The 8,499-nt window shown below is 37.6% G+C and overlaps 1 pseudogene; it reads left to right on the top strand.

Annotated features, from left to right (window-relative positions):
- Positions 1-8,499, top strand: part of LOC112510782 — an 87,752-nt pseudogene that overhangs the window by 20,713 nt on the left and 58,540 nt on the right.

Raw genomic sequence — 8,499 nt, 5'->3', positions numbered from 1 at the left:
TATTGTATATATGTTTGAATATTCATGACATGTGGTTTTGTGTTTGAATACCCTGTTCTAACAACAACTATTTTGACATATTAGGTTAAATTTTTCAATGATATATATATATATATATATATTGCATTTTGGTTGATCTTGAGCTCAATCTAGTTTGTGGGTTTCTGTCTCCATGAATAGTTGTCCATGATCTTGCTTGCATTGCTTACCTAGAATTTCTGTTCTCAATCCAAATCCAAATCCAAATCCTACAAACCAAACGCAGGAATGGATTTCAAATCCAATCCAAATCCTGCAAACCAAACACAGGAATGGATTTTAAATCCAATCCAATCCAAATCCCATGGAATTCAAATCCCTCCTGGGAATCCAAATCCCTCAGAAACATTCCTGCAAACCAAACGCACCCTTAGTTTAGCTCCATGAATAAACAAATAGAAAATAACATAATAACAAGGACTCAAAGTGGGGATTAAAGGCAAATAAACTACCTAAAAGTAAAGAAATAGGTGCTTTATGCCTTGAATAATCAATGCATATCAACAGGTGATCGATCACTTTTCTCAATTTATTCCCTATGTGTCGGTCTTTAAACCATATGTATTGCGAATGGTACTCGCACAAAAGTGGCTGCAACAGGAATCATCAAACTTTCAGCCACAATCACACTTAAATTAGTGTTATTTGTGCCAGAACTGGATTGTAATCTCATATTCAGTTAGCAAACTGACTCATGACTCAAATTGTGCAACCAAACTCCTTACTAACATTGATGTGCATGTGTCTCTTTTTGTTCTGGATGTCAACACTCCTTCAAATCATTCGGTCCATCATTAGAGTTCCTTGAGTCATAGTTTCAAGTCTTCCAGTCATTCTAATAAAGAAAGTGAAATCATGATGTGGCACTTTTTTCTAGGTCATCCAAATTTCAATATTTGAAACGTTTGTTCCTGTCTCTCTTCATCAATAAAAACCTCAAGTTATTTCATTGTGAAGTTTATCAAATGGCCAAACATACTTGATACTTGTAATACATACTCACCACAATCATACAAGCCAAGTCACCTGTTCTCCCCTGTTCATGGTGACATTTGGGGGTTGGTACGCATTCCAAGCATAACCGGTGCTAGATGATTTCTATTGTTAGTTGATGACCATACTAGATTGTATTAGATATATCTTTTGAAAGAAAAATCTGAAACCGCTCTTGGTTCTTATCTCCAATCACATGGTATTCTCCAACAAAGTTTGTGTGCTCACACCCCACAACAAAATGGTGTGGCCAAATGTAAAAACCGTCACATTCTTGAGGTTGCCCACCATTCTTTAGAACAGCTTCCATCGAGTCTCTGCACCTATCCTTTTTGATTTTCAATCTTCACTTTTCCATGGATGTTCCTATAAGATTCTCGGGTGAAGCTATTTTCACTGCAACATACAACTGCATGCCCTCGAGTCTTTGACTTTCACTCACCATTAAAAAAGTTTCAAGGTCTGTTTCCTACCTCTGATCTTGTGTCACAAGTCCCCTTCAAGTTGTTTGGTTGCACTGCATTCATGCATGTCTACCCTCAATATCGTGGTAAACTTGATGCCCTAGGTTGTTTCACCTTAAAGTTGGCATTCTCATGTCTTAAGGTATGTGCAGTTGCTTTCTGGTATGTGACATAAGGTCTGCCATAAAATGTTACTACTTTTGTAGTCTAATTATGCTATATTCGTAAGACAATACATAAAATTTATTTGGTAAAACAGGATGTGTCAATTTTTTGTGAAGAGACCTTCTGCATAAGCCTTCTACTGTTATCCTTCTCTTGTCCAAGCCTGCTACTCATTTGTATTTTAATTTTTTCATTCATTGTGACTAAATTTAGTTAGCTATTTTGTTTTACTGATTTAATTAAGTTAACCTGGCAAAACCAGACCGAGGCAAGTGGGTTATTGATCCTAAATCAGTGGTCAGATGAAGCAGATGAAGACAGAGCAGAATCAGTGACGACAATGAAGCAGGACTAGCAGATCTATGGACTTTATGATCAATGAAACAGGAGCAGCAGATCGAAAAAGATGAAGATGCAGAGAGCGATGGAATGGAGTGTGGTGATGAAAAAGGAAATAGGCTTCTTATTAGTTGAAGGGTAATTTTGTCTTTTAACATTGAAGTAATGGAGGGATTTAGTTCCACACAGAATGCTATGAGATGATGAATTCATCCCACCAGTGGAATTTGGGGATTCCTATGGAATTGAATCCCTTCCTTTGTGTGAACCAAACAAGGGAATGGAGTCAAAGAAATTGAACATTCCAATTCCTTCAGATTCCGGCAGATTCTATGAACCAAACCCCTTAGAGAACAAGTAGAGAAAACCTAAATAATGGGGATAAGAGAGATGTAAGAGGGGGCTAACTATAACTAACAAAAGGAAGTATGTTATTGACATTTTGCTGTGGTTACAATGTTGGAATCATGGTGCAAGCTCTTTTATGATGCTGAATCTGTAGCTTTATGTGGATGATCATGATCTTCTTGATGACTCTCTGAGATAAATGAGGATACTTGGGAAGCTGAATTAGATAAATGGATGTGTAGTTTCTTGTTCATTTTCTATGCTTCCTTGTACCTACTTCTACTTTTTGTATGTTGTCTAGGATTATTAACTAGTCTTAGTTATTCTTCTAAAAAATATTTGTGTTTTCAATTCGAGTTCTTTTCTTTCTGTTTTTCATTCTTTATTTCTTTCAAATTCTTCAAGCTCTCATGTCAAAGACTTTTCCATGGTTTTTGTTTATCAAGATTTTCCCCTATGGTACATTCTATTTGTCCGGACTAGCTATTATGACATTGTTGTGTATTGCAGGTTGACTATATAAACACTTCACATCCAAATTTCATTGGAGGAAATAAAGCTGTGGAGGTTGCTTCACATCAAGTCAGATCTAATAGGTTGGCTTCACCAACGTCTAGGCAAAGGGTATACTTGTCCAGCTGTTATAGCGTTTATTTCTATTTTTCTTGTTGAAGGATATGCTAGAGCCTAGTCTAAGTTAATGCGATCATTTGGACAGGATGGGGTAGATTCCGATGCAGTGGCAGTTTCCGGAAGCAATCGAAGATCTAACGCTATCGTTGCTAGATCTCCATCCAACGGAATATCTGTTGATCAGGTTTTTTATTTTCTTATTCTTAAATTGAGGCATCAATTTTTCTTTGTTCCCTACAAAGGTTCTACACAACGCTTGGCGATCTACTAACATCCACATTGTCCATTGTGTGTGTTTCCCGTTCCTGCTTAAAACAGGGAGTTCGATCAGTTGCAGATGTCAACGGAAATGGATCCTCTGGTAAGATGCAAATTTCAGCAAGATGTCGTTCAGTCCTAATTATGTTTTAATATTAACAATTGAGATTTTATGTCATCCCTTATATTTAATTTGTTGATTTCGTAGGTAGTGAGAGGGGTTCAAATTGGAGGATTGCATCATTTTTTCGTGGGAGGGAGGTTCATAACCCTGCAGTAGATATCTCCAGAAGCAACACTGGCGAGGAAATCATTAACCATAAAGAGCATGTTTCATCTATAATTCATCTTAGAGAGGTGTGCCATCCCATTTAAACCTACTTTCCTTTGTTTGCATATGATTTTTCCATTTCCTAAATCATGTTCTTTCTCTTAGAAAGTTTTGTAACTGATTTCTACACTTTGGTGTGTCAAAATGCTGCCAGCCACCATTATCGTTGAATTCGTCAGAAATGCACTCGGAGCATGAAGCTGAGGCATTGGCAGTTACCAAGCAGCTTTTGGAATCATACTATAGCATCGTTAGGGAAAAAATCCAGGATTCTGTGCCCAAAGCAATCATGCATTTTTTGGTGAGCTCTAGTTTTACTCAACTAAGTAGTGGTTATCGATGTGTTTGATCAAAAAGCTACCAGATTTTCTGACAAATCATATTTGACTGATTTTGTATCCAGGTGAACCACACAAAAAGAGAGCTATGCAATGTCTTGATTAAAACTCTGTACAGGTGAACGAGAAGGCAGGCTACTTGGTTTCTGAGATTTACTTTAAATGAGATGAAGAATTTTTATGTTTGGAAATGAACTTAAACTACTATGAGACTTATATACTTGTCATGCTCCAGTGATTTTTTTCTGTTTCACTTTTGAACAGGGAGAGCCTTTTTGAGAAGTTGCTTCAGGAAACTGAYGAGGTATCRCTGAAGAGGAGGCATGCTGAAGAAACTCTCATAGCTCTACAAGAGGCCTCACATGTAAGTTTCTTAAATATATGCATATGCTATATCTGATACAAGCCATAAAAGTAGTCCCTGGATTTTAGTACCTAAAAAAAGTATAGTCGATGCAAAAACTTGGGATTAAATCTCTCTAGATTGTCGCTGCTAAGCTGCCTCCTAAGTTATGCCACATGATTGGTTGTCTATCCATCACCACCATGAAGGTGCAACAGTTGACTTGGTGTTTGGTTCTATTTTGTCACATAGAAGGTGCAACAGTTGACTTGGTGTTTGGTTCTATTAAAATTTATGTCACTGCTGTATTATAATATTCCGTCACTGGGTTTTACTTCCGCCCATGCCCCACCGTCGTATCTTTTTATATTTAGAAGTATTCTAATAAAATAGTCAAGTTTTTCAAGAATACCTTTCTTTATGGTACTGGAGCCATATGGCTCTCAATAACCCTAATACATGATGTACCCATCATCTACTACTGCCTTCACTAAAACCCTAAAAACATTCACTACTCGCCACCACTCTTTCTAGTTCAACAAGATTGTAAAACCCTAGCCACGAAAACCACCCTGTATGGTGAACCTTGTAAACCTAGATGCGAATTTTAGTTTGATGACAACCACCTAGTCACAAGTGTGCTTGAGCTTTCGAAGTCAAGCTTTTTGCTTCATTCTCTGCTTTCTTAGGATAAAGTTATATCTTAGTTTCATAAGCAAATCAACCAATGTATCATTTGTGTAAGCATCCCTCTTGATATTGTTGCTTGCCATGACCACCCCAAGTACTTTATGGCCGTCTTGATCTTGATGTTGACGCCATTGAAATATTGCTTGACCTCCCAAAGAAACTCATTAACTTCCCTTGCTAACCTCTTGCCTACAAATGGTATAGGAGGTGCTGGAACATCATTCCTTGGGGTGACAGTTGTGATACCTTTTGCATATGCGCTAATCAGCTTGCATCTCCTCTAATTGATGGCGAAAAGTGGCTTAACTCTCCCTCCCTTGTGCACACATAGCTTTAAGCTTACCCATGGGCATGTAGTGATGGCCATGGACTTCTTGAAGTAAGTCACCACTTAGGTTTGACACCATCAAGGATCTCCTTGTCCTACTCTAACCTGTCAAGGTGTTGGTGGACATCCTCCACTTTTGCTCTCATTACCACCATCGAAGTCTCTATTTCAATATGAGATTGGCCATTGTGTCCTTCAACTTGTCACAATTCTTGGTGTTTCCTTAAGCACCTTCTCTCGTCCAAGGTTCACCTTGATCACCCCCAACATCGGTCTTGTTAGAGTTAATTTACCATCACCTTGAAACAGATGTAGGTCTGGTACCCAAGTGTCACGGAGTCGTCTCTTAAGCTCACTTGTAGTACTTGGCATTTGTACCAAGTTATCCCAACTCGAACTCAACTGGCTTACAATGAGTGTTTTGATTCTTGGGCGAGTGCCTTGCCAAATGAAGGTCACCCCTTTATGTAAGCCTCCACCATCTTAACGGACAACATTTGTTTTTTCATCGACAGTCAATATTGCATGTCTAGAACTCTCCTACAAAGTATTTAGTATATTTACACGGGGGACATTTCACATACATGTAGGGTTAGAATTGTGGGGAGGCTACTAGAAGTCTCCACCATATTTTGAAAATGCTTGAATTTCTGGATGTTTCAGTAATCCCAAGCCACATTTCTTGTTGATGGTCAAAGTTGGCAGTGACCGCCGACTGTTTCTTGCTCCTTAAAGTTTTATTTTCTTTGAGCCCTTCATCTCCTCCATCACAATATCATATCATCCTCAGATTTTTGTAAGATAAAGTCATAGAGTTGGAGTTTGGATTGGTCACATGGCTTGAGATAATTAGTTCGTCTAGTCCTAATAAGTTTTTTCCGACTAGTTTTTCTTTCATGAGGAAGAATGACCATGTGATCCGAGAATGATTGTCCTTGAATGTCACAAACCATCTAGTCTTAATAAGTTTTTTCCGACTAGTTTTTCTTTCATGAGGAAGAATGACCATGTGATCCGAGAATGATTGTCCTTGAATGTCACAAACCATCTAGTCGTAATAAGTTTTTTCCGACTCTAGAAGGATCCCACACATCACTTATGGACCATCATGAATAGTTTGGAGGATTTGTGTCTGATTTTGGATCCTTAGACAACTTGCTGATGGATAAAAGATTGCAATCTAGATTGGGGACATGAAGACCACCCCGTAAAACGAAATTTTGTGAGTTGATATCTCAACCTCTATCTATTGGATGTTCTAATTTTGAATTTCCCTAAATAGTGATTTGTCTTCTCTCATATGATCTGATGAGCTCGAATCACCTATCCAGAAATTTGATGACTTCGCAATATAGGCACTGGAATTATTACCTTTTTGAGCCACTGACCACCATCATCCAACTTTACTCTTTTGGGTGGTATTTACTGATCTTGTGTGGTTTGGTTACATGGCATCTCTTAGGTGAGAATGAAGTGATGTGCGACTATCCAATTATATTATTCCAATGCTCTATGTTACATTAAAAAAAAACCCGATGGTTAATCCATGATGTGTTTCTTTTATCACCACAGAAACTTCAGGCTATAACTCCTTTTTTCCAGCTATAGAATGCTTGTTTTTGTCTTACGTACTAAATACCGTTTTAAATTATTTGCTATGATTTAATTAGCTCTTAGATGAGCTGCTAATTGAAGCGGCGACAGTCGAAAGAGGTATTTGAGGAGGATCTGCCCGAGCCATCGTGTAGCGCATTATGCAAGTTGACCGGCTTTTCCTAGATCACATTGTCACCAACTGGATTTGACTATGCAAAACCTTCTTTACACAATCATCTTTGAACGAATATTTCCAAGATGGTTCAGCTTAACTATAAAAGCAGCAGATGGTTGACGATTTGCAGTAGAAGATTGCAAAAATGGATGTATTTGTTAATCTTTTGCTAGGAGGAAAGTGCTTGATAAACTTGTATCTTGAGAACACAATGTAAGGTTTCATTTTGGCCATTATATTATGATAATGTCGTCTTAGTGTCAAGTAGAGGGTAGCTTTATGTCAATGACGACCACACGTGTAAGTTTTTGGTCGATGGATGTCATCGTATCCAAGTCTGAAGAAAACACGAAAGGAAGTATCAGGGTCAGGTTGACCAAGAAATTGTGAAAATAGAAAAATAAGGTTGGTTAGTGATGGATTTTGGCCAAACTTGATGCTCTTTGTATATTAGAAACAAGATAGATGAAATGATGATTGAAATTGATAAACGAATTAGACATTTACATCTTAATAGCATCATTAAAAGGTAAAATATGTTGTGGAACATAACCCTTATTTGTATATTAATATTGGGGATAAGACTTGGGATCATGTGAAACCAACCTGTTTTCGTGGGACCCGTGAGACCACTTTTTTACACTTGAAACTTCACAGTAAAATGCTGTGAAGGTAACCTTCACAGTGTTTTTGCTGTGATGGTTCGGATTTTTTTTTACCTTCACAGTGTTTTTGCTGTGAAGTTTCAAGTGTAAAAAGGTGGTTTCACGGGTCTCACGAAAACAGACTCGTCTCACGTGAACCCAACCCTTGGGGTTAATATTTATATTTAGAGTTATCTTGTTTATATTGAGGCTAATTTTTTAGGATTAATTTGTATATTTGATGCTAACTTCTTGAGTTAATTTGTTTGTAAATCTCTTAATATTCATGATTAACTTGTTTATATTTTGATTAGTTAATTTTACAATGGATTTTTTAATGTTTCAGTCATTTGTGCCAAATAAAAAGGTTTGTCAAAAAAATTATATATGTCAAGGAAGAAGATCTAATTAACCGATGAAGAGCGTGTATTACTTTTGATATAATCGTACTTTTTATAATTGATTTTTATTCTATAGTATGTATTATTTATGTGCAACTATACTAGAAAACAGAATATCAGTGACGGAAAAAAACAATAGATTTGCGAAGGATGGTCCAAAAACCATTTCTCTCACAGATTCCTCGCTGATCGGCGAGGGAAATGGTTTTTGACGATGGATTTGCGACGGACTGAACCAGTTCTTTCATAGATCAACGACGGATCAGCAAACGAACTGGTTTTTAGCCAAATCCCTCGCAGATCTCTCACAAATCAGGGACGTATCTGCGAGGGATGGTCCAAAACCATTTCTCTCGCTAATCCGTCGCTGATCAGTGAGGGATGTGCGAGGGATTTGGCCAAAAACCAGTTCCC

The sequence above is a fragment of the Cynara cardunculus genome (genome assembly GCF_001531365.2).
Source record: "Cynara cardunculus var. scolymus isolate 2C chromosome LG 1, CcrdV1, whole genome shotgun sequence".
In the NCBI taxonomy this organism is placed as follows: Eukaryota; Viridiplantae; Streptophyta; class Magnoliopsida; order Asterales; family Asteraceae; genus Cynara; species Cynara cardunculus.
The sequence above is the reverse complement of the archived record's forward strand: the minus strand, read 5'-3'. Positions and strand labels throughout refer to the sequence as shown.